This window comes from Amblyraja radiata, chromosome 7 (genome assembly GCF_010909765.2).
Source record: "Amblyraja radiata isolate CabotCenter1 chromosome 7, sAmbRad1.1.pri, whole genome shotgun sequence".
In the NCBI taxonomy this organism is placed as follows: domain Eukaryota; kingdom Metazoa; phylum Chordata; class Chondrichthyes; order Rajiformes; family Rajidae; genus Amblyraja; species Amblyraja radiata.
In genome coordinates, this window is record NC_045962.1 from 9,523,938 (window position 1) to 9,547,349 (window position 23,412).

Below are 23,412 nucleotides of genomic sequence, written 5' to 3' on the forward strand. Positions count from 1 at the left end.
TTGGTCACCCTGGAGCCATGTCTCCGTGATCCCAACTATATCATAGTCATTAATAGCTATCTGCACATTCAACTCATCCACCTTATTACGAATGCTCCTTGCATTGAGACACAAAGCCTTCAGGCTTGTTTTTACAACACTCTTACCCCTTATACAATTTTGTTGAAAAGTGGCCCTTTTTGATTTTTGCCCTGGATTTACCCTGGATTTACCCTGGATTCGTTCTATCCTACATACTAGGGACAATTTTTACTGGCCAATTAACCTACAAAACCTATACGTCTCTGGAGTGTGGGAGGAAACCGGAGAAATCGGAGAAAACCCACGCGGTCACGGGGAGAACATACAAACGCCGTACAGACAGCACCGGTAGTCAGGATTGAACCGGGGTCTCTGGCGCTGTAAGGCAGCAATTCTACCGCTTTAACCGACTTCTTCCTAACGGATTTTGTTTCTAGTGGATGGTCCTACCGATGACTGCCCGCACCACCCACTGTCTCACTGCTTCCCCAGCTGCTTACAGCACCAGCTCACCACGCCACCCCCTCTCACACCGCTCCCTGGCCAGACCATCTACCGTCACCAACAACAACCCTCACCTGCACTCCACTCCAGGCTGCGATCATTGTCTCTGCCGATCCTCGCCTCTCCCCCTGGCCACCAGCAGGCCAGGGCCATCGACCCACCTGGATTCCAGGCCCAGATCCACACAGAGAGACCGAGAAAAGGTGTCAACCTAAAACATCACCTGTCCATGTTCTCCAGAGATGTTGCATGACTCACTGAATTACTCCAGCACACTGTTTCCTTTTGTGTATTTACGAACTTCTGCAGCTGTTTGTTTCTAGTACTTACACAATGATAATCCCGTGCTGGGTTATAGTGGACAATTGGCAATAATGGACACTGTTGCTGCTCCCAGGGAACCAAGGCCTGGTTCGGCCGTGGCCTGGAGGGAGAGCCCACAGTGCCGGCCCCTGCTCGTCCCCTGAGGAAGACCTGAGGACCTGAAGACCGGAAGATGGAGACAGCCATGAGGACAGATGCAATGAGCAAGGAGAGAGGCCAGTAAGAGAGGAGAGGGAACCGGTGTCTGGCCTAACGTGTCCTTGAAGTCGGCTGTCGGAGCTCAAGAGCGGGTCAGCGGGCGATGGGTAACAGAACAGCGGGCGGTGGAGCTTACTCCATATGTCAGGGCGAGTAACCTCAATTGATCCCTTGTTCGCGCTGACACAGGATTAAGCTCCACCGCCCGCTGTGATGTTATCCATCACCCGCTGACCCACTCCGCTCTATGATCTCTGCTCTTGAGCTGGTCCCCTCACTGTTCAGACGGAGATCACTGCCAGAGGTAAGCGGGCCGGCAGAAGGCGCTGAGATGGCAGTCGGTTCCGCTGTCCGGTGATGGAGGCCGCTCGTAGCCATGCGAGCTGCTTCCCTCCCCGGCCACAATGCGGTGGCTCCGCGCCTGGAGCGCAGCGGCAGCGGTGTGTGAGTTACTGGCATGATCCCCGACCTCCTCCTTCTCAACGCTCCTGCCCTCCCTGCAACTTTACCCCTGGCTAGACTCACCACATGCTGTGAAAGGAACTTTCCCCCCAATTGGTCCCTTGAACTAGTATAGTCATTCAATAAGATGACAACTGATTCAACTTGTCCTAGTGTGCTCCCGTTTTTCCCACCGTCTTTCCACCTGCCGTCACCCTCCATCCCCCACCCATTCAGTAATTCAGAAAGAAGGAGATTTGGAAGCCTTGGGCAAGTTGAATTGTTACTTTATTTATTTTTATTTTTTATTTTTTCGAAGAGAACAATCTGCGCATGCACGGTTTAAGATTTTTTAAAAGCCGACTGACTGTCATATTACTCATGACATGTGCCTGAATATGACTCATTTAGAATTATACATTTTATATTTCCATGAAAATTGTTCCCAATTGTGCCCCGCACCTCCTAAGGCCGGCCCTGGGGAACAGCTGCATCGAAGACCGCTGGAAATCGCAGAGAGTTGTGGATGCAGCCCACACCATCACATTAACCAACATTGCTTCACACTGCCTCAGCAAGGCCATCAGCATAATCAATAACCAGTCTCACCCCAGTCACTCCCTCTTCTTCCCTCTCCCATTAGGCAAAAGGTATAGAAGTATGAAAACACACGCCTCCAGATTCAGGGCCCGTTTCTTCCCAGTTGGAGACCCTTGGACTATCTTTAATCGGACTAAACAAAATCCCCTTTGCCCTGTTCCCAAACACTGTGGACGGCTTGATTGTAATCATGTACTGTCTTTCCACTGACTGGATAGCACGCAACAAAAAGCTTTTCACTGTACCTGAGTACATGTGACAATAAACTAAACTAAACAGTTAGGAATCTAAAGCTCAGGCAGTGGAGGAAAGGCGAAGGCAGCAATTCCCTGAAGGGTCTTGATCCGAAACATCACCCATTCCCTCTATCCAGATATGCTGCCTGGCCCGCTGAGTTACTCCAGCATTTTGTGTCTGTAAACCAGCAACTGCAGTTCCTTCCTACACAGTTCCCAGATCACGGTGGGCACCATGTATTCTATTTATGTGGAAGGACCTACCTCCTGGGCCACTTGTTCCAGCGGGCACAGGTTCAGGACTCACACGAGCCGAGGCAGCTGCAGCTGACCGCTTGATGCAATGTCTCAGGGTGGTCTGTTTGTTCCAGACCTCCAAGGGCTCGCTGCATCGTCAAGACGTTTCACAGGGAAATCCTTTCATAGTCATCTCTGGGAACAACGAGTTAGGGCAGAATGTTTAAGAAGGAACTGCTGATGCTGGAAAATCAAAGGTACACAGAAATGCTGGAGAAACTCAGCGGGTGCAGCAGCATCTATGGAGCGAAGGAAATAGGCAACGTTTCGGGCCGAAACCCTTCTTCAAACTGATGTCTTACATTTCAGATGCCCTGGTGTGGAACGCCTCATTCTGGGAGCAGATGCGGCGTAGACGGGGGAATTGGGAGTAGGGGATGGAGGCCTTACAGGAAGCAGGGTGGGAAGAAGTGTAGTCCAGATAGCCATGGGAGTCAGTGGGTTTGTAGTGGATGTCGGTCAGAAGTCTATCACCTGCGATGGAGATAGTGAGGTCAAGGAATGGTAGGGAAGTGTCAGAAACCTTGAAGTCAAGTCAAAGTCTGTCTGTTGATGCTATACCCTTGTCCTGCAGACTTTAAAGAGCTTTATACACTTACAATACATACACAATCATAGAAATAACTGCAGCAATTAACTTGCAACTCATCGTTGGAGTCTAATAGCCTTTACTACAGAGGTGGGGCTGCATTCTGCAGCTAAACACATGCTTTTGTGTAAAAGGGAGAATGTTAATTGGTGAGCGGAGATCCAATTTCACAGTGCTGGTGTTAGATCAGGATTTTACTCTGATCTCTCTGTGTACATGGTTACGTAATCACAGATTCTTTGATCTTTGCAACAGCAATTGCAACAACATCAAATTCTGCACATGTGCTCTTTTAAGGGCCTGTCCCACTTACACGACCTTTACAGGCGATCTCCGGCACCCGTGATAGGTCGCCGCATTTTTCAACACGTTGAAAATTCAGCGGCAACCAGAAAGACGCTACGACTCTTTGGAGACCTCTCAAGACCATAGGAGACCTCTCACGACCATACAGGCGACCCCTGGCGACATGGACCAAACAGACCATACAGCCTGTATGGTCGTGAGAGGTCTCCTATGGTCGTGAGAGGTCTCCAAAGAGTTGTGGCGTCTTTCTGGTAACCGCTGAATTTTCAACATGTTGAAAATTTCGGCGACCTATCACGGATGCCGGCTGTCGCCTGTAAGTTTCGCGTAAGTGTGACAGGCCCTTTAACAAATGTTAATTCCATGGAATATATTTTGACTCATATCAAATTAATTAGGTTGACACAATACAAACAACTGACAAAAATTGCAATTAAGTATTTTTATTCGCATTTATTATTTACATTATTCTTTAGAGCAAATCTTCTAAAAAATATTAATCAATATAGCAATCTATATAGGAGTCATTCATAAAGACATTTGGCTTTCTTGAACAATGTTATTGCCGTTACATTTAGTTTAGTTTAGAGATTCAGCGTGGAAACGGGTCCTTCGGCCCACCGGGTCCGCGCCGACCAGCGATCCCCGCACTTTAACAATATCCTACACCCATTGGGAACAATATTTTTTACATTTACCAAGCCAATTAACCCACAAACCTGTACGTCTTTGGAGTGTGGGAGGTGACCGAAGATCTCGGAGAAAACCCACGCAGGTCACGGGGAGAACGTACAAACTCCGTACAGACTCCAAATCCTTCCTGTAACGGGACAACCAGGACTGCACACAATACTCCAAATGCTCCACGATACTCCATTGTGGAATACTCCACAATACTCCAGCCTGACCAAAGTCCTATGAAGCTGCAGCATGACTTCCTGACTCTTATATTCAATGCCCCGTCCTATGAAGTCAAGCGTACCCCACATCCTCTTTCCTGCTCGAATTACCTGTGTCGCCACTTTCAGGGAGTTATTGACTTGGACCCCAAGTTCCCTCCGTAAATCAAAGTTTTAGAAAACGTAAATATTTATATTCACTGAGAATTTCATTGACTTGTATCTACCAGAAATGATCGGTTCAGTCTGATTTGATGGGACTGGATTATGTTTCATGTAAGCAGAACCATTAATGCACGGAAAAATGTTGTCCCTTGTCTGGACCTTGAGACCGAAATAAAATTTAATAATAATAATAATAATAACTCCCCATTGTGGAGAGTGTAGTTCTATAAATCCACATTCAGATCTAGGTATTAATACAAATTTTCACAAAATAAATCACATGAATATGTTGAAAATAATCTAAATTAAAATTAAATGAAAAACGTGTTATGAAAATGGTTAATGATAATTTGATTATGGTTTGAAATGACAAAAAAAAATCTCCTTAGTCCATTGTATAATCATTTTTAAAAGGACACAAAGTGATGGAGTAACTCGGGGGGTCTGGCAGCATTTCTGGATAAATGACATTTCAAGGTCAGGAAACCGAGAAGGAACCCGACTTGAAACATCCATGTTCTCCAAAGATGCTGCCTGACCTGACCCCCTGAGTTACTCCAGCACTTTGTGTCTGTTTTTATTGTAAACCAGCATGTGCAGTTCCTTGTTTCTACATGAAATCATGAAAATCAATGTACCTTTGGATAATATGTCAAATGTTTGCCAAGATTTCCAAGTGAATTATGCAAGTTATCATGATGATGAAATATTTCACAAAGCACTGGAATAAAAGAACATTAAGCACAAGCAACATTTTTATTTGCAGATGCTAGCTGACCAGTTACAATCTCCAGTGTAGGGAGGAACTGCAGATGCTGGTTTAAAGCAAAGGTAGACACAAAATGCTGGAGTAACTCAGCGGGACAGGCAGCATCTCTGGAGAGAAGGAGTGGATGACGTTTCGGGTTGAGATCCTTCTTCAGACTCCCATACTTGCCCCGATAGTTAAGCTCATTACATTTGTTCGGAATTGCCGTAACCATACTTCTGGTCCTGATTTTGGAATCGATCCCGTGACCTCTGGGCAAAGTCACCCTACGAGAAGTGATGAACGAGAGTGAAAAGAGACGATGAACACTAAAGCAGAGTATTTTTACCATCATCAATTGTGTACGACCGCCCTTAACACCCAACGAGCCTCTCTGCCTACTTTTACTTTAAGTAAGTTATAAAAGAGTATTGCTAAAGTTGCTTAGATTTGTCTCACATATGGTAGAACATCAATTAGGCATTGAGCTCCCAGAGTTGAACTGTACTAAGACCCAAGAAAGATTGTAACTCAACCAGGCCATCAAGAAAATAATTCTAGGTACACAAAAATGCTGGAGAAACTCAGCGGGTGCAGCAGCATGTATGGAGCGAAGGAAATAGGCAACGCTGCTGCACCCGCTGAGTTTCTCCAGCATTTTTGTGTACCTTCGATTTTCCAGCATCTGCAGTTCCTTCTTAAAGAAAATAATTCTTCCATGTTTAAAGTTTTGAAGAATACTTGTATTGTGTTTAGTGAATCAGGAGAATATTCTTAAGCATCACAACTTCTCATTTGGCTCTCACTTTGCATAAATCAATATATGCAACAGCAGTGTTTAAGTTACTCAGCAGTTCAGGCAGCGTTTGTAGAGGGAAAGGACAGACAATGTTTCTGACTAAATCTGACGAAGGGTCCCGACTCGAAACATTGTCTGTCCATTCCCTCCACAGACGCTGCCTGACCCACTGAGTTCCTCCAGCACTTTGTGTTCTGCTCCAGATTCCAGCATCTGCAGTTTCTTCTGTCAGCACTCAAGTTTGTTTTGTTAAATGTACGTGTTATAAATATTAAAGATAGGAAGGTAATTTTTCGTACTAAATTTCCATCAGTGACAGCAAATGAAATATGTGTAGTTATATTTCAGATTTACCCAATGTGTTGACCTCTTCAACGAGTAGATGAGGCCTGGATATTAATAAGCATGGATAAGGAAACAACATTATATCGCATGATGCCCATTTATGTTTTGTGCTTTTACGAGAGAAATTACCTTTATGTTTCGGTTATCTTTAGGTTTATTCAGTAAAATGTAATCATTTACCTCATCGGGTTGGAATCGTGACCAAGGTGCTGATTGGCTATTGGTGTCTTGGTAAATGTGATTGAGAGCCAGGTTGACTCTCGGTATCCTGTGCGGCTGTCCAGAGACGCCATTAACTTTCTCTGAGTCAGAGTTTATCAGGCTTTGTTTTTGCTCGTCAGATTCAGCCCGTGTCATTCTGCAACAGAGATAGCTGGTTAGCCATTAAACATTGTGGAGTTAAAAATTACTGCCAAGTGAGTCGATCATTTAGTGCCTGCTTTCGTGCACAAATTACACTTATTCCCTCTTTTTTCCTTGCGACAATTATGGAGTGATAGTGATAGTGACAGAGGGACAGAGTGACAGTGATAGAGTGACAGAGTGACAGTGATAGAGTGATAGTGTGATAGAGTGACAGTGACAGAGTGACAGTGACAGAGTGATAGTGACAGAGATAGAGTGACAGAGTGACAGTGATAGAGTGATAGTGTGATAGTGTGATAGTGATAGAGTGATAGTGATAGTGACAGAGTGATAGAGTGATAGGGTGATAGAGTGACAGTGACACAGAGTGACAGAGTGATAGAGTGACAGTGATAGAGTGACAGTGACACAGTGTGATAGAGTGATAGAGTGATAGAGTGACAGTGACACAGAGTGATAGAGTGATAAAGCCAGCACTGCCATTCAATGTGATCATGGCTGATCATCTACAGTCAGTACCCCGTTCCTGACTTTTCCCCATATCCCTTTACTCCACTATGTGCAATATTGAATTACCTGACCAAATATGAGGGAACTCACATTCCCTGTGTGTAACTGTATTAAAAAACATCTTATTCTACAACAGACTCGCACTATACCATGTAGTCCACTCCTCACAAAGGCCTGTAAACAGCCACATTTAATCAACATTCTTGTTAACATAGGATGCAAAATGAATGAAGATCACTTTAAGAGACCCCTGAGGGCAAGAACATTAATGAAAAGCATTCCTGTGAAAGAAAATAGACAGGAGAGTGTGCAAGATAGAAGACAGATCCCAGGGATGATAGGGTTAACATATGATGAGCATTTGAAGGCACTGGGCCTGTACTCGCTGGAGTTTAGAGGTATGAGGGGGACCTCATTGAAACAAACTGAATAGTGAAAGGCCTGGATATAGTGGATGTGGAGAGGTTCCACTAGTGGGAGAGTCTAGGACCAGAGGGCACAGCCTCAGAATAAAAGGACGTACCTTTAGAAAGGAGATGAGGAGGAATTTATTTAGTCAGAGGGTGGTGAATCTGTAGAAATCATTGTCACAGAAGGCTGTGGATGTCATCAATGGATATTTTGAAGGTGGAGATTGAAAGATTCTTGATTAGTAAGGATGGCAGGGGTTATGGGGAGAAGGCAGGAGAATGGGGTTAGGAGGGAGAGATAGATCAGCCACCATTGAATGGTGGAGTAGACTTGATGGGCCGAATGACCTAATTCTGCTCGTATACCAGCTGTTACTTCTCCGGAGATGAGTCCATTCAAATGCATGGGGTTGTGCTGCAAACCCCTACAAATGCTGGCTGGACTTTGAAGGGCCAGATGTGAAGAGTATCCAGTCCCCACCTAAGCTTGTTTACACTCTGCTGCTGGACTGGGCGCTGCATTGGATGGTCAAGAAGAAGCTCAGGCCTTGCCCGACCTCCGCATTGTTACATAAATCGGGAGCAGGATGATCCAGTTGTGCCGTTGGTCATATTGTAACTCCTGCAGGGGACTGCGGGATGATAATCAGTCCCAGTTGCCCAATGAACCACCCTTTACATCTAAATGTTATCAACCTTCCTGTTCTCTCCAATGGTATACAGTTTCTGGCTGCTTTAGGAAGGAAACTAGGGCAATGCATCGAGGGTGCAATGTAATGGCTTTGTGTACAAAGGAACTGCAGATGCTGCTTTAAACTGCAGATAGACACAAAAAGCTGGAGTAACTCAGCGGGACAGGTAGCGTCTCTGGAGAGGAATGGGTGATTTCAGGTCGAGACTTTTCTTCAGACTGAAAAAGGGTCTCGACCTGAAACGTCACCCATTCCTTCTCTCCACAGATGCTGCCTGTCCCGCTGAGTTACTCCAGCATTTTTTAATTTAATGGCCTTTCTCCATATGCTGGACGGAGAAGAGTGCTAGCTGGAGTTAGATTTGGATTTTAAAAACATTTAAAAACATTTAAACCCATCCCAACCCTTTTCAGTGTTCATTTGGAGTATTGTGAGCAGTTTGGATACCATATCTGGGGAGGGATGTGCTGGCATTGGAGAGGGTCCACAGGAGGGTTATGATGAGTGTTTGATGGTACTGGGCCTGTACTCGCTGGAGTTTAGAAGGATGAGGGGGTATCTCATTGAATAGTGAATCACCGAATAGTGAAAGGCCTGGATAGAGTGGATGTGGAAAGGATGTTTCCACTAGTGGGAGAGTCCAGGACCAGAGGGCACAGCCTCAGAATAAAAGCATGTACCTTCAGAAAAGGAGATGAGGAGGAATTTCTTTAGTCAGAGGGCGTTGAATCTGTACAATTCATCACTACAGACGGCTGTAGAGACCAAGTCAATGGGTATTTTTAAAGTGGAGTTTGACAGGTTCTTGATTAGTACGGGTGTCAAAGATTATTGGGAAAAGCCAGGAGAATGGGGTTGAGAGGGAAAGATAGATCAGCCATGATTGAATGGCAGAGTAGACTCAAAGGGCCAGTTGGCCTAATTCTGTTACTATGACTTCACATTCACCCCAATTTTTCTGTCCTTCAACTGTAACTACTTGAAAAGAAATAAACTATACTGGACCAAGTGGGACCCGTTGGGCCCCTTTCCCCCAAGGTAACAATCCACCACTCACCCATTCCCCCAACGCAATAATCCACCACTCACCCATTCCCCCAACGCAACACGTTGCCCCAACGTAACCCGTTCCTCCAACACAATCCGTTCCCCCAACGCAATATTGCACCACTCACCTATAGCCTCAAACTACTGATTAAAGTTATAAAGTTCCTGCTCTTTTTCCTGTTCCTAATTTGAGTTGCTAATTTTCAGAGACTTCTTGTGTGCATTTTTGAAGTTTATTACATCATCTTTCTAAGGCCCCCTTCAGTCATGGCTGACCATGGGTGTCTCCAGGGTGCTATTCCCTATATGGAGGAGGCCTGTGCGTGACTTTGTTTAACGTGGGGAGACTGTTGCACAGACAGCCACCCTATGGTCCTTGACAGATCTGGGTCAGGATCCAGTGGCATGGAGTCCAAGACATTAAATTACATCATGAATCAGTCCCTTAAAGCCAGCTCCCCCTATACCAAAGATAGACACAAATAGCTGCAGTAACTCAGCGGGTCTGACAGCTTCTCTGAAGAAAAGGAATAGGTGATGTATCGGTTTTCAGACCCTTCATCAGACTGAGAGTCAGGGAAATGCATTAAATGAAATTACCTGACATATGTACACACAAGTGAAATCCCCAGAGCCAGAATCACAACTGCGGCTAAAACTCCAGTCACTATAATAGCAAGTTGGTATCCTGTAAAGAGACGGATATTCCAAAATTAACATCAAGCGAGTGGCAGGACTGAAAATGCTTCATCCGTTTGAACCCCAATACCATTGATTACAAATTGCTTTACAGAGCAGAATTATACAATGCAAAAAGAGGAACTTTACAGTATTCGAGTTATGCAGGTTCCCCCTCCGATTACTACATCCTTATCTGTGCCATAAAACACAGTTAAACTTTCCCTTTGGAAGCACCTCCCTCCTCATTCTGATAGACACAAAAGGCTGGAGTAACTCAGCGGGACAGGCAGCATCTCTGGAGAGAAGGAATGGGTGACGTTTCAGGTCGAGAATAATCTGAAGAAGGGTCTCGACCCGAAACGTCACCCATTCCTTCTCTCCAGAGATACTGCCTGTCCCGCTGAGTTACTCCAGCATTTTGTGTCTATCTTCGGTGCAAACCAGCATCTGCAGTTCATTCCTACACAGTTCATCTCTCCTCATTCCCCTCCGCATCCTCTCAGCACAAATATATATATTCACTTCAGATCCTTCAGGTCAGGTCGGGGGTGAGTTCCCCCCGCCACGGGTACCATGTAATCCCGTGCTACCCGCTCCATGGTCAGATAGTCGGCGACTAAACCGTCTCCCCCACCTGGTCTGCCAGGTGAGGAGGGGGCTGTGGACCCCCAGCAGGACCAAAAACAAGATCTCTCAAAGTGCGGATGAGCTCCTAGCGAGCCAACGGCCATCCACACTTCAATCAATCAGATTTCAATCAATCAATCAGTTTTATTCATCCCATACACAATAAAGTGCAGTGAAATGAACTGCAGTAGAAGTTGCGATCACTGTCGTACATAGCATTGTAAGGAATGATGAAAAAGCACAAACACCAAAATCCTATACTTCCAGCGGCAGAAGTCCGCAGGAACTGGAGGACTGAGATGTGCGGTGCGTTCATCACCGTTCCCGATGGAAAGTAGCACCACTGCATCGCTAATGTTTTGAACGATGATGAATGAATTAGATAGACACAACATGCCGGAGTAACTCAGCGGGGCAGGCAGCATCTATGGAGATATACAGTACTCACTATAATTTGGTGACCAATATTGCGCACAATACTCAAGGTCTGATTTGGCTAGATTTGAATACAATTCCAGCACAACATCCCTGCTTTTATAGTAATTTCAGTTTGCCAACTCCTTCACCTTGTATGTGTGGGAAGGAACTGCAGGTGCTGGTTTATACTGACGATAGACACAAACTGCTGGAGTAACTCAACGAGTCAGGCAGCACCTCTGGAGAAAAGGAATAGATGACGTTTCGGGTCGAGACCGTTCTTCAGACTGGATCCAGCAGAAGAAGGGTTCCGACCCGAAATGTCACCTATCCCTTTTTTCCGGAGATGCTGCCTGACCCGCCGAGTTACTCCATCAATTTGTGTTGTTTTTTCATAAACCAGCATCTGCTGTTTCTTGTGTCTACAGCCTTACAAACGCATTGTTGAAATGAATATTCCTTGACTTAGCTTGACTCAATAGAGAAATCATTGCCCCTTCTGTTAACAAGGGAGTATACTTCTCTTCGATTCACAGTGAATACTTGAAACTGTTGATTTTAATTCTTACCATCCTCACAGTTTCTTCCAGCGTAGCCGTATGGACAACTAAATGTAAGATAAAAAATGTATTAGTTACCATTGTAATTACAAATATTGATTCAGAAGATTAATATTGTAATAAATTACATTTCCCCTTTTGAAAACAATGAGTTAGGTTTAAAAGAGATAGGACACATTTCCATGCGGACGTTTATCTGAACCACAAGTAGATGTTGACAGTGATGTTCTACGGTCTATTCGATAATGTGAACGCCATTGCCATTGTCAAAGATAAATTGCAAAGCTTCAAGTGGATAGCAGGGGGTAGGGGCAGGTAGAGTGCATAAAGAGAAGCTCAAAGTCCTCTTCATGGGTCATATCTGTGTTTCAAAGAAACTGGGCATGTGTACCTGGCACTTACTGCAGTCTACTTTAGTCAGCTTCTGTTCTCTGTAGTCAAAGGACAACATGGCAATCGTAAAGCACTAAAAAGAGGTGGAAAGGGTAACATGACATTTGCTTATCTGCAATGATGTGGAATTGGGCTGTGTTTACTGATCTGTATTGGTCAGAGGTGCATGATTTATGATTGTTATAAGATAATTCGGAACAAGGAAAAATACTTAAATGCCTGCCACTGTAAACAACACAAAGAAATATTCTGTGCCTAAGGAGTACTATGTATGTTTGTTGAGCAGTCTCCTAGATTTCTTCCAATGATTGCTCTATTTGACGCTCTTAATAAAGTCTTGATTGCCTTACTTGATCTTTGTGGTGTGTTTTTGGGTTTTCTTTAACACCACCCTATGCTGGACATGCCAGTTCACCCTCAGAACCAAATCCTGCATTCCAAAATTCCCCACCTAACATGGACACGTCATTCAAAGGATGTCTGCAATTTGATAAATTCCACCATCGACTTTTCAGAGCAAGTGGAGTGGGCAATAACAGTCAGTGTGTGTGTATATATATATATTTATATATATATGAACAGACAAATAAATAAAAACAATATTAGTGCAAAGTCAAATATAATGCCCCCAAGTCTATGTAGTTCGGAGCTTTAATTGGAGGTTGTAGTGTTCAATAGCCTGGTGGTTGTAGGGAGGAAGTTGCTCCCGAATCTGGATGTTACAGTTTTCAGGCTCCTACACCTTCTTCACCAGAATATCTCACCCCCGGGTACAAGAGTAGAGAATGACTTAAGTGAAGGAATCCATGTGCAGAAGCAATAGACTTGCCAAGGACACACTGAATGGCAATGACAGCAAATTAACCAGAGAAGATTGGCGACTTGCTCAATTCAGATTCAGATTCAACTTTAACTGTCATTGTCAGTGTACAATACAGAGACAACGAAATGCAGTTAGCATCTCCCTGGAAGAGCGACATAGAATATGAGCAATAAATACATCTATTTACATGCATACAGTCATAGTGTTTTCCTGGTGGAGGAGTGACGGGGGGGGATGATTGACAATCACCGAGGTACATTGTTGAGTAATGTAACAGCCGCAGGGAAGAAGCTGTTCCTGGACCTGCTGGTCCGGCAACGGAGAGACCTGTAGCGCCTCCCGGATGGTAGGAGGGTAAACAGTCTATGGTTGGGGTGAGAGCAGTCCTTGGCGATGCTGAGCGCCCTTCGCAGACAACGCTTGCTTTGGACAGACTCAATGGAGGGGAGTGAGGAACCGGTGATGCATTGGGCAATTTTCACCACCCTCTGCAGTGCTTTCCGGTCGGAGACAGAGCAGTTGCCATACCATACTGTGATACAGCTGGTAAGGATGCTCTCGATGGTGCAGCGGTAGAAGTTCACCAGAATCTGAGGAGACAGAAGGACCTTCTTCAGTCTCCTCAGGAAGAAGAGACGCTGGTGAGCCTTCTTGACCAGAGTTGAGGTATTGTGGGTCCAAGAGAGGTCAGAGATGTTGACCTCCAGAAACCTGAAGCTGGAAACACGTTCCACCTCCGTCCCGTTAATGTGGATGGGGGTGTGCGTGCCGCCCCTAGACTTCCTGAAGTATACAATGAGATCCTTGGTCTTCTTGGAGTTAAGGGCCAGGTTGTTGTCAGTGCACCAGGCTAGGAGCTGGACCTCCTCCCTATAGGCCGACTCATCGTTGTTGCTGATGAGACCAATCACCGTTGTATCATCTGCATACTTGATGATGGTGTTAGTACCATGTACAGGTGTGCAGTCGTAGGTGAAGAGGGAGTAGAGGAGGGGGCTCAGCACACAGCCCTGTGGAACGCCGGTGTTCAGGGTGAGGGTTGAAGAGGTGTGCTTGTCTAACCTAACAGACTTGGGTCTGTTGGTTAGAAAGTCCAGTATCCAGTTGCAGAGGGAGGGGTCGATGCCCAGGTCACCGAGTTTGGTGATCAGTTTAGAGGGTATAATGGTGTTGAATGCTGAGCTGTAATCGATGAACAGCATTCTTACGTAAGTGTCTCTGTTGTCGAGGTGAGAGAGGGCGGAGTGAAGTGCCGTTGGGAAGTGCCCCAAAGCAATGTTAAATGTGAGAATGCTTCCGAAGAGTGTGAAGGGCCTGTCCCACTTGGGTGTCATTTGCGTGTCACGCAGATGGCGCGCAAAGATTTTGTACATCACAAAACCCTTGTGCCCCGTGCGCGACCGCGCGTCACTGCCTACGTCACCACGCATCATGCGCGCGTAATGCGCACCATGCGAGCGTAATGCGCACCCCAGTCGTGACGCGTAAATGATGTCGCATAAATGACGTGCAAATGACGCCCAAGTGGTACAGGCCCTTTATAAACCACAACAATAAATGGAGTTGAAGTAGTCTCTGGATTCTGGGGTGTACTGAATGCTTGTGAATGGGCAGTAATGGATTGGCCAAGAGATGGTAAATGCCACTTAACCAATTCAATTCAATTCAACTTTAATGTCATTGCACAAATACTGAGTATGGGTACAACGAAATGCAGTTTTGCGTCAGTCCGTAGTAGTAGTGCAATATAGAAATTTAAAAAAAAACGGGTTGGAGGACAATGTCCTTTCAATTTAAGTGTGCCTTGCAAACCTAAACTTGTGACTTATGTTTGTGATAAGCACGTCTACAATGGTGGTCAAACAACTACAGGGAACTTTGCTGAGGGACACTTCTAGTGCCTGAACAATTCACATCAGCTTTGTGCCACATCTCTGGGCTACACGTTGAGATCCATGTCTGTCACATATTGCATGGCCATGTTTAGTTTAGTTTAGTTTAGTTTACAGATACAGCGCGGAAACAGGCCCTTCGGCCCACATAGTCCTCACCGACCAGCGATCCCCGCACATGAACACTATCCTATACACACTAGGGACAATTTACACTTACACCAAACCAATTAACCGACAAACTTGTACGTCTTTGGAGTGTGGGAGGAAACCGAAGATCTTCGACAAAACCCATGCGGTCACGGGGAGAGCGTACAAACTCCGTGCAGTCAAGCAGCTGTGGTCGGGATCGAACCCGGGTCTCTGGCGCTGCAAGCGCTGTAAGGCAGTAACTCTACCACTGCGCCACTGTGCTGCCCTCTTTGCAAATTATCCAGCACGTGGGGAAATGTGGGTGGTAGCGACCAACAAATCCTCTGTCTCCCTCAGCTCCTGGTTGTCTTTCTAATGTTCACTCCGCCATCCATCCCATCACCAGTCACCAACACTGATTTCTTACAAGTTTGTGTTTATTGCCATATTGGGAAACTGGGTATAAAATAAAAATATTTAAAATACTTAACCTGTCGCATTTGCCATTGTTGTTTTTATATCCGAGCTGACATTCACAAACAAAGTCATTACTCTCAGCTCGGGGCACACAAAGTTGATTCTCCCCTTTACATTTCGATTTACACGTTTCTGGGGATAGAGTAAAGACAATTGCTGTAATTAGTTTGCAGGGACTATCGCAATGTTAAAGTAACAATTAGAAAGGTGTATGGATGGGACAGGTTTAGAAGGATATGGGTGAAACACAGGCAGGTGGGACTAGTGCAGATGGGACATGTTGGTCGGTGTGGGAAAGTTAGGCTGAAGGGCCTATTTCCACACTGTATCTCTGACTCCATAACCCCATGACTCCTATGACTTGATAACATTGAAATGCTTTCTTCCTTTAGATCTTTATAATTAACCGTTTAACTTATAATTATACAACTGCTGCATGAATTAAACACAGACCATTGTTCAGAAGAATGAATGAGGGGAGAATTTGGATATCTGAAATTTCTGCAATGTTCAGTCCACGAAACCCTCTATTATTCACCCTAAAGATATACGCTCTTAGACAACTGAGACAGGAACATTCCACCCTATCGATCCCCCTCAAATGTTGTGTGCTTCTATCAAGTGGGCTTTTGTCACCCTCCACTCCAGGGGAAACAAACCCAGCCTGTCCCATCTCCACTTATAACTGAAGTACTCCAGTCCAGTCAGCTTCCTGGTGTATATCTACACTCTTTCCACTGCTATCTCATCCTTCCGCTAGTTTTTGAGTTTAGTTTAGAGATACAGCGTGGTTCCAGGCCCTTCGGCCCACTGGGTCCACGCCAACCAGCGATCCCCGCACACTAACACTATCCTACACACACTAGGGACAATTTACACTTATACCAAGCCAATTAACCTGCAAACCTGTACGTCTTTGGAGTGTGGGAGGAAACCAAATATATCGGAGAAAACCCACACAGGTCACGGGGGAGGACGTACAAATTGCATATGGACAAACACCTGTAGTCGGGATCGAACCAGGGTCTCTTTTTCTCCAGAGATGCTGACTGACCCACTGAGTCACTCCACCATTTTGTGCTTATTTCCTTTCTATGACCCATGCTGTTTCTTTGAACAAAGGAGCAAAGGCGTCACAAATGTATTGCGCAATAATCTCTTTATTGCACATCTTGCCACCTTGCCATTTCCCACGGATAGAGTATAGATATTGTTACAAATGATATCAAAATCGTCCCAAATTTAACTTCTCAAATTTAAGAGTTCCATGGGCCTTTTAGTAGATTTCTCTTTGTGCTTTTTGTAAATTTATCATCTGCGATGTACAGAGGCAATAGAAAACCAATTTTTCATAAACACACTCTTTTGAAAACTGAAACTACACATTTCAGGTCTTATCCATCAAACTGTTCGAAAACTTTAATACTGACGTTGTTAAGCAGGAAAGGGTGCGCAGAATATTTATGAGGATTTTGCCAGGACTTGAGTGCCTGGGCTATAGAGGGAGGTTGAGCAGGCTAGGACTCTATTCCTTGGAGCGCAGGAGGAAGAGGGGGTGATCTTACAGAGGTGTATAAGATCATGAGGGGAATCAGACAGGGTAAACGCGCAGTCTTTACTCAGAGTAAAGGAATCAAGAAACAGAGGACATAGGTTTAAAGGGCCTGTCCCAGTTTGTAGATATATCGTAGCGGCTCGTTGTGCTAGCTGTAGGTATTCGTGGCATCAGGTAAAAACGTCGGGACGTTTTTTCCAGCCCGATAAAAAATGTCCACGAGTAAAAAAATGGTTGGGATGAAAGAATTAAGTTGTGAAAGTGGGACAGGCCCTTAAGTTGAGAGGGGAAAGATTTAATGAGTACCTGAGGGGTAACTTTTTTTACACAAACGGTGGTAGGTATATGGAACAAATTGCTGGAGGAGGTAGTTGAGGCAGGTACTGCAACAAAACATTAGGACAGGTACATGGAGAGGATAGGTTTAGAGGGATATGGGCCAAATGCAGGCAGGTGAAATTCGTGTAGATGAGGCATGTTGGCCGATATGGGCAAGTTGGGCCGAAGGACTTGTTTCCATGCTGTATGAATCTATGACTCTATGTAAAAAATCAATTGTAAATCTGAAAATACCTATGCATTTTGTTTCGTATTGAGAGTTCTTGTAGAATCCTTGTTTGCAGGAACACTCAGGCAAACCAAACCTCGGTTGGACACAGAAGGATGAAATTTTTTCGCACTTATTAAGATTACATCCAGGCACAGCTATAGACAAGAAGAACAAACCAGGAAATTAACTTGCATGTACATGCTCTATGCAATCTCATATCAGGCTTAATTTCACATTATTCCGAATGAACCTTAAGTAACCATAAATAATAATACATTAAACTTGAATCTAAATATTTTAGTCTGCATTCATTGCTGGGTATCTGTGATGGGGGATGAAACACTGCAAGAATTCCTACTGGAGGGGGCAGGACAAGTAACAACAGTGGAAGTAACAACTTGAAATGGTTTCTGCCAACCCTTGAGGGTGACAGTCAGAGGCTAGTGGCAGCCCCTGGATATCAGAGACTTAAAGCCGTGGGTTGCCCACACTTGCTATTGTGTGCAGTTTTGCATTCCTCATCTAGGAAAAGATATACCCGCTCCAGTGGGATTAGTGGGGAGAGAGTCATGAAACGTGCCCTTTGGCCCAACGTCCATGCCAATCAAGGTGCCCAAACTACACTAGTCCCATTTCCCTGCGTTTGGCCCATATTCCTCGAAACCATTTCTATCCATGTACCTGTACAAGTGTCTTTTAAATGTTATGATAGCACGTGCCCCAACTGCCTCTTCTGGCAGCTCGTTCCATATACCCACCACCCTTTGTGTGGAAAAGTTGCCCCTCAGGTTCCTATTAAATCTTTCTCCTCTCACCTTAAACTTATGTCCTCTGGTTCTTGATTCCCCTACTCTGGGTAAAAGACTCTATACATTCACTCTATTCACTATTCACCTCTTGATTTTATACACCTCTCTAAGATCATCCGTCAGCCACCTGGTGGTGCAGCGGTTAGTGCTGCTGCCTCAACACCAGAGACGTGGGGTCGATCAGGACTTTGGGTACTGTCCATGTGGAGAGGTTGTTCTCTCTATGACCCAGGTGCTGGCATTTCCTCCACATGCCAAAGACATGTTGGTTGGAAGACTCATTGCGTGACTATCCATTGGGCCAGTTATTGGAATGGATACTGAGAGGAGGGGGCGGCACAGTGGCGCAGCGGTAGAGTTGCTGCTTCACACCACCAGAGACCCTGGTTCAATCCTGACCGTGGGTGCTGTCTGTGTGGAGTTTGCACGTTCTCCTTGTGATCGCGTGGGTTTTCTCCAGGTTCCTCCTGTTAACTCCTGTGCATGCGCACCAGCATCAAATGCACACGCATGCTGGCCTGTTACGCACACGTATGCCAGCATCTAACACACATGTGTGTCGGCATGTTACGCACACGCGTGTCGGCATGTTACGCACACGCGTGCCGGCATGTTACGCACACATGTGTCGACATGTTACGCACACGCGTGTCGGCATGTTACGCACCCGCGTATCTGCATGTAACGCACAAGTGTGTCAGCATGTTACGCACACGCGTGCCGGCATCTTCTACACATGGGGACCGGCATCTTACACGCCTGCATGCCAGCATCCTTGCCGGACAGGAAAGTCATGGAAGAACGCATTCGCGGTAGATTGGAAACACAGTCCGATCAGAGGACGGGGACCCGGGACTCACGCAGGACAGTCTGAAAGCCTGCAGCATTTGATATGAGTTAAGGTGATGTACCAAGTTCAAAGTTAATTAGTAAATGATTTACTCTGTTATAGTTATTGTTCCTGGCAATACATAACAGGAAGAGGTGCAGAAGAGTTCATAAGTGATAGGAGCTGAATTAGGCCATTCGGCCCATCAAGTCTACTCGGCCATTCAATCATGGCTGATCTATCTCTCCCTCTCAACCCCATTCTCCTGTATTCACCCCATACCGTTTAACACCCCGCCTTAGAAATACCCAATGACTTGGCCCCCGCAGCTTCCTGTGGCAATGAAGAGGGAAGCAGTTACTTCATCGGACGGGGGTCCGGCATTTGATTTTAGTACAGAATAATAAAAGCAGTATCACTTACTTTGGTATGTGTAATTCTTGGATATAGCGCTCTCAATGACAGTCTCGGTCACCGTGCTATTACTGTCGAACGTGTTGGTGACATCTGTGATTATACTCCCCTCCCTGCAATCGTAAAGTTGTAAAAGTGAACTTTCAGGCACAAACGGAGCAAATACTACTGGGAGAACGTGACAATGCTTGCTGAGAATTAGGGAGAGGCCTGGAACTGGCATTTAGTTCGAGAGGGCTTGTGTACAAAAACTGGGATGCAATGCTGAGGCTCCATAAGGTGCTGGTCAGGCTGCATTTGGAATATTGTGAGCAATTTTGGGCCCCTTAATTGAGGAAGGATGTGCTGGCTCTGGAGAGAGTCCAGAGGAGGTTTACAAGAACAATTCCTGGAATGAGTGGGTTAACATATGATGAGCGTTTGACGGCACTGAGCCTGTACTCGCTGGTGTTTAGAAGGATGAGGGGACACCTCATTGAAACATACAGAATTGTGAAAGGCTTGGATAGAGTGGATGTGGAGAGGAAGTTTCCACAAGTGAGATAGTCCAGGACTAGAGGTCATAACCTCAGAATTAAAGGACGTTCTTTTAGGAAGGAGATGACGAGGAATTTCTTTAGTCAGAGGGTGGTGAATCTGTAGAATTCTTTGCCACAGAAGGCTGTGGAAGCAAAGTCAATGGATATATTTAAGGCAGAGGTAGATAGATTCTTGATTAGTACGGGTGTCAGTGGTTATGGGGAGAGGGCAGGAGACTGGGGTTAGGAGGGAGAGATTGATCAGCCATGATTGAATAGCGGAGTAGACTTGGTGGGCAGAATGGCCTAATTCTGCTCCTATCACTTATGAACAGATAAATGAAAGCCAGGACTATTTTTACGAGACATTTTGTGGCCTTGCGTGAAATAACTAACAGCCTGAAACCCAGATTACATTTCTCTTCCAGTTTCTATTGACATAAGAGTCAGCAGGATAAAACTAATTATTTTATATCACCAGGCAAGGTCAGAGTCTACTTCACCATGTCTTGTAAAGTTGTTTACGAGCATGTTGGGAGGACTTGAGGGCCTGAGCTACAGGAAGTGGCTGGGCAGGCTAGGCCAAGGCTTTATTCCTTGGAGCGCAGGAGGCTGAGGGGTGATATTATAGAGGTGTTTAAGATTTGAGGGGATTAGATAGGCTGAATGCACTGAGTCGTTTACCCCAGAGTAGGGGAATCAAGAAATAAAGTACATATATGTTTTAGGTGAGGGGGGGGGAAAGGTTTAATAGGAACCTGAGGAGCAACTTTTTCAATCAGAGGGTGTTGGGTGTATGGAACGAGCTGCCAGAGGAGGTAGTTGAGGCAGGTATGATAACAGCATTTCTAAGACTTGGACCGATATATGGACAGGAAAGCTTGAGAGGGATATGGGCCAAACGCAGGCAAATGGGACTCACTTACATGGGGCATCTTGGTTGGCATGGGCAAGTTGGACCAAAGGGCCTGTTTCTCTGCTACATGACTATGACTCTAAATGTACAATTCGTTTATGGTGAGAATGACACAGTCAAATGAGTGATCAGAAAGCCCACTGAAGAATGACCTGTGTCACCATGTTGAAGAAACTTAAATTCCTAGCTCTGTCTCTTCTGCAAGGACCTGCCACTAACTGTGCGAGTCCCGCCATTGTTCAACTTCCCAAGGTGCATGGCTTCACTCCTGTCTTTGCTGCATTCTATCTGTCATTCCCTTGCCCACTTTCCCAGTGGATCTAGATCCTGTTGTTGGACAACCTTAGTCAACCTTCTCCAGTGCCCGCCTTATCGTCCACAAACTCACCTGAATTCTCGTCCAAATCGTTCATGCACATGTCCAAACAACAGGTAACCCAGCACTGATCCGTGCAGCACGCCACAGATCGCAGGCCTCGAGTCTGGAAAACATCCTGCTCTACCTCCTTCTATCAAGTCAATTTATCATCCTGATATTTAGCTCCCCTGAATCCAATGTGATCTTGCCTACTGCCCCAGTCTCCCATGCGGAACCTTGTCACAGTCCATGTAAAGAGCATCTACAGCCCTGTTCACAATGCTCTTGATCACCTCTTCAAAAAAATCTCAATTACATTGGTGAGACACCATTTCCCACTCACAAAAACACACAGACTGTCCCCAATCAGTCCGGGTCTTTCCAAATGTAGATAGGTCCTGTCTGTCAGAATTCATCCTGTAATTCATCCACAACTGGTGTCAGGCTCACTGGCCTGTAGTCCTCAGGCATGTTCTTGCAGCCGTTCTTAAATAGACCAACAACAGTAGCTGCCCACCACTCTCCTGGTGCCTAACCCATGATTAAGGAAGATACAAATATTTCTGCCAGAGGGCCTGCAATTTTTCGACCCACTTCGCACAGTGTCCTAGGCCACATTGAACAGGCCCATGGGATTTATACCCCTAAACACCACCGACAGCACCAACACCACCTCCTTGGTAAGAGAGCTGACAAATTTCAACAGCGAATGGATTCCTCTCTATTTCCTAAATGCATCCAAATGGATTACACCTCCACTTCTTGGTGTTATAAGCTCAGGTCACATTTCCTCCCAGTTATAACGTCAGATCTACTCCACCTCCTCAGAATGTTAGCTCGAGGTCAGAAGAGGGAGCTGAGGCACATCGTGTGTCAAGACCACCTAATGGCCAACCTGAACATCAGATCAGCCCCGAAGCCCAACTCCATTCCTTCTTCCACTTCACGTTCATAGGTTCTAGGAGCAGAATTAGGCCATTCGGCCCATCAAGTCTACTCCGCCATTCATTCATGGCTGATCTATCCCTCCCCCCCAACTCCATTCTCCTGCCTTCTCCCCATAACCCCTGACATCCGTACTAATGAAGAATCTGTCAATCTCCACCTTAAAAACACCCATTGACTTGGCCTCCACAGACGTCTGTGGCAATGAATTCCACAGTGTCACCAACCTCTGGCAAAATAAATTCCTCCTCATCTCCTTTCTAATTCTGGCTGATTCTTTTATTCTGAGGCTCTGGCCTCTGATCCAAGACTCTCCCACTAGTGGAAACATCCTCTACACATTCACTCTATCCAGGCCTTTCGCTATTCGGTAAGTTTCAATGAGGTCCCCCCTCATACTTTTAAACAACGAGTAAACACTTTTTCACACAGAGTTGTGAGTCTGTGGAATTCTCTGCCTCAGAGGGCAGTGGAGGCCAGTTCTCTGGATACTTTCAAGAGAGAGCTAGATAAAGCTCTTAAAGATAGCGGAGTCAGGGGATATGGGGAGTAGGCAGGAACAGGGTACTGATTGGGGATGATCAGCCATGATCACATTAAATGGCGGTGCTGGCTCGAAGGGCCGAATGGCCTACTCCTGCACCTATTGTCTTTTGTCTATTATCTATTGTCCAGTGCCTTCAAATGCTCATCATATGGTAACTCAATCATTCCTGGGATAATTCTCGTAAACCTCCTCTGGACCCTCTCCGATGCCAGCACATCTTTCCTCAGATATGAGGTCCAAAACTGCTCACTTCCAGGGCCATCATGTCCCCTCCACAATATTTTATGTTGAGTTCATACCCGCTTTATTTTGATCAGTCAGTCATTGAATGTTTAACATTGTTTCTCTTGTTTGCTTGATTTGGCTGTAATACTTGATTAGTGCGGGTATCGGGGGTAATGGGGAGAAGGCAGGAAAATGGGGTTAGGAGGGAAAGATAGATCAGCATGATTGAATGGCGGAGTAGACTTGA

The 23,412-nt window shown here is 45.5% G+C and overlaps 1 long non-coding RNA gene across 1 annotated transcript; it reads right to left on the reverse strand.

The window, feature by feature from the left end:
* Positions 1–10,097: 10,097 nt before the first annotated feature.
* Positions 10,098–17,753, reverse strand: LOC116974826. Its single transcript, XR_004412444.1, has 4 exons — positions 17,628–17,753; positions 15,514–15,631; positions 11,792–11,829; positions 10,098–10,185 (listed from the first exon to the last, which is right to left on the reverse strand). It is a non-coding gene; the product is annotated as an uncharacterized LOC116974826 (long non-coding RNA).
* Between the last annotated feature and the right edge of the window lie 5,659 nt (positions 17,754–23,412).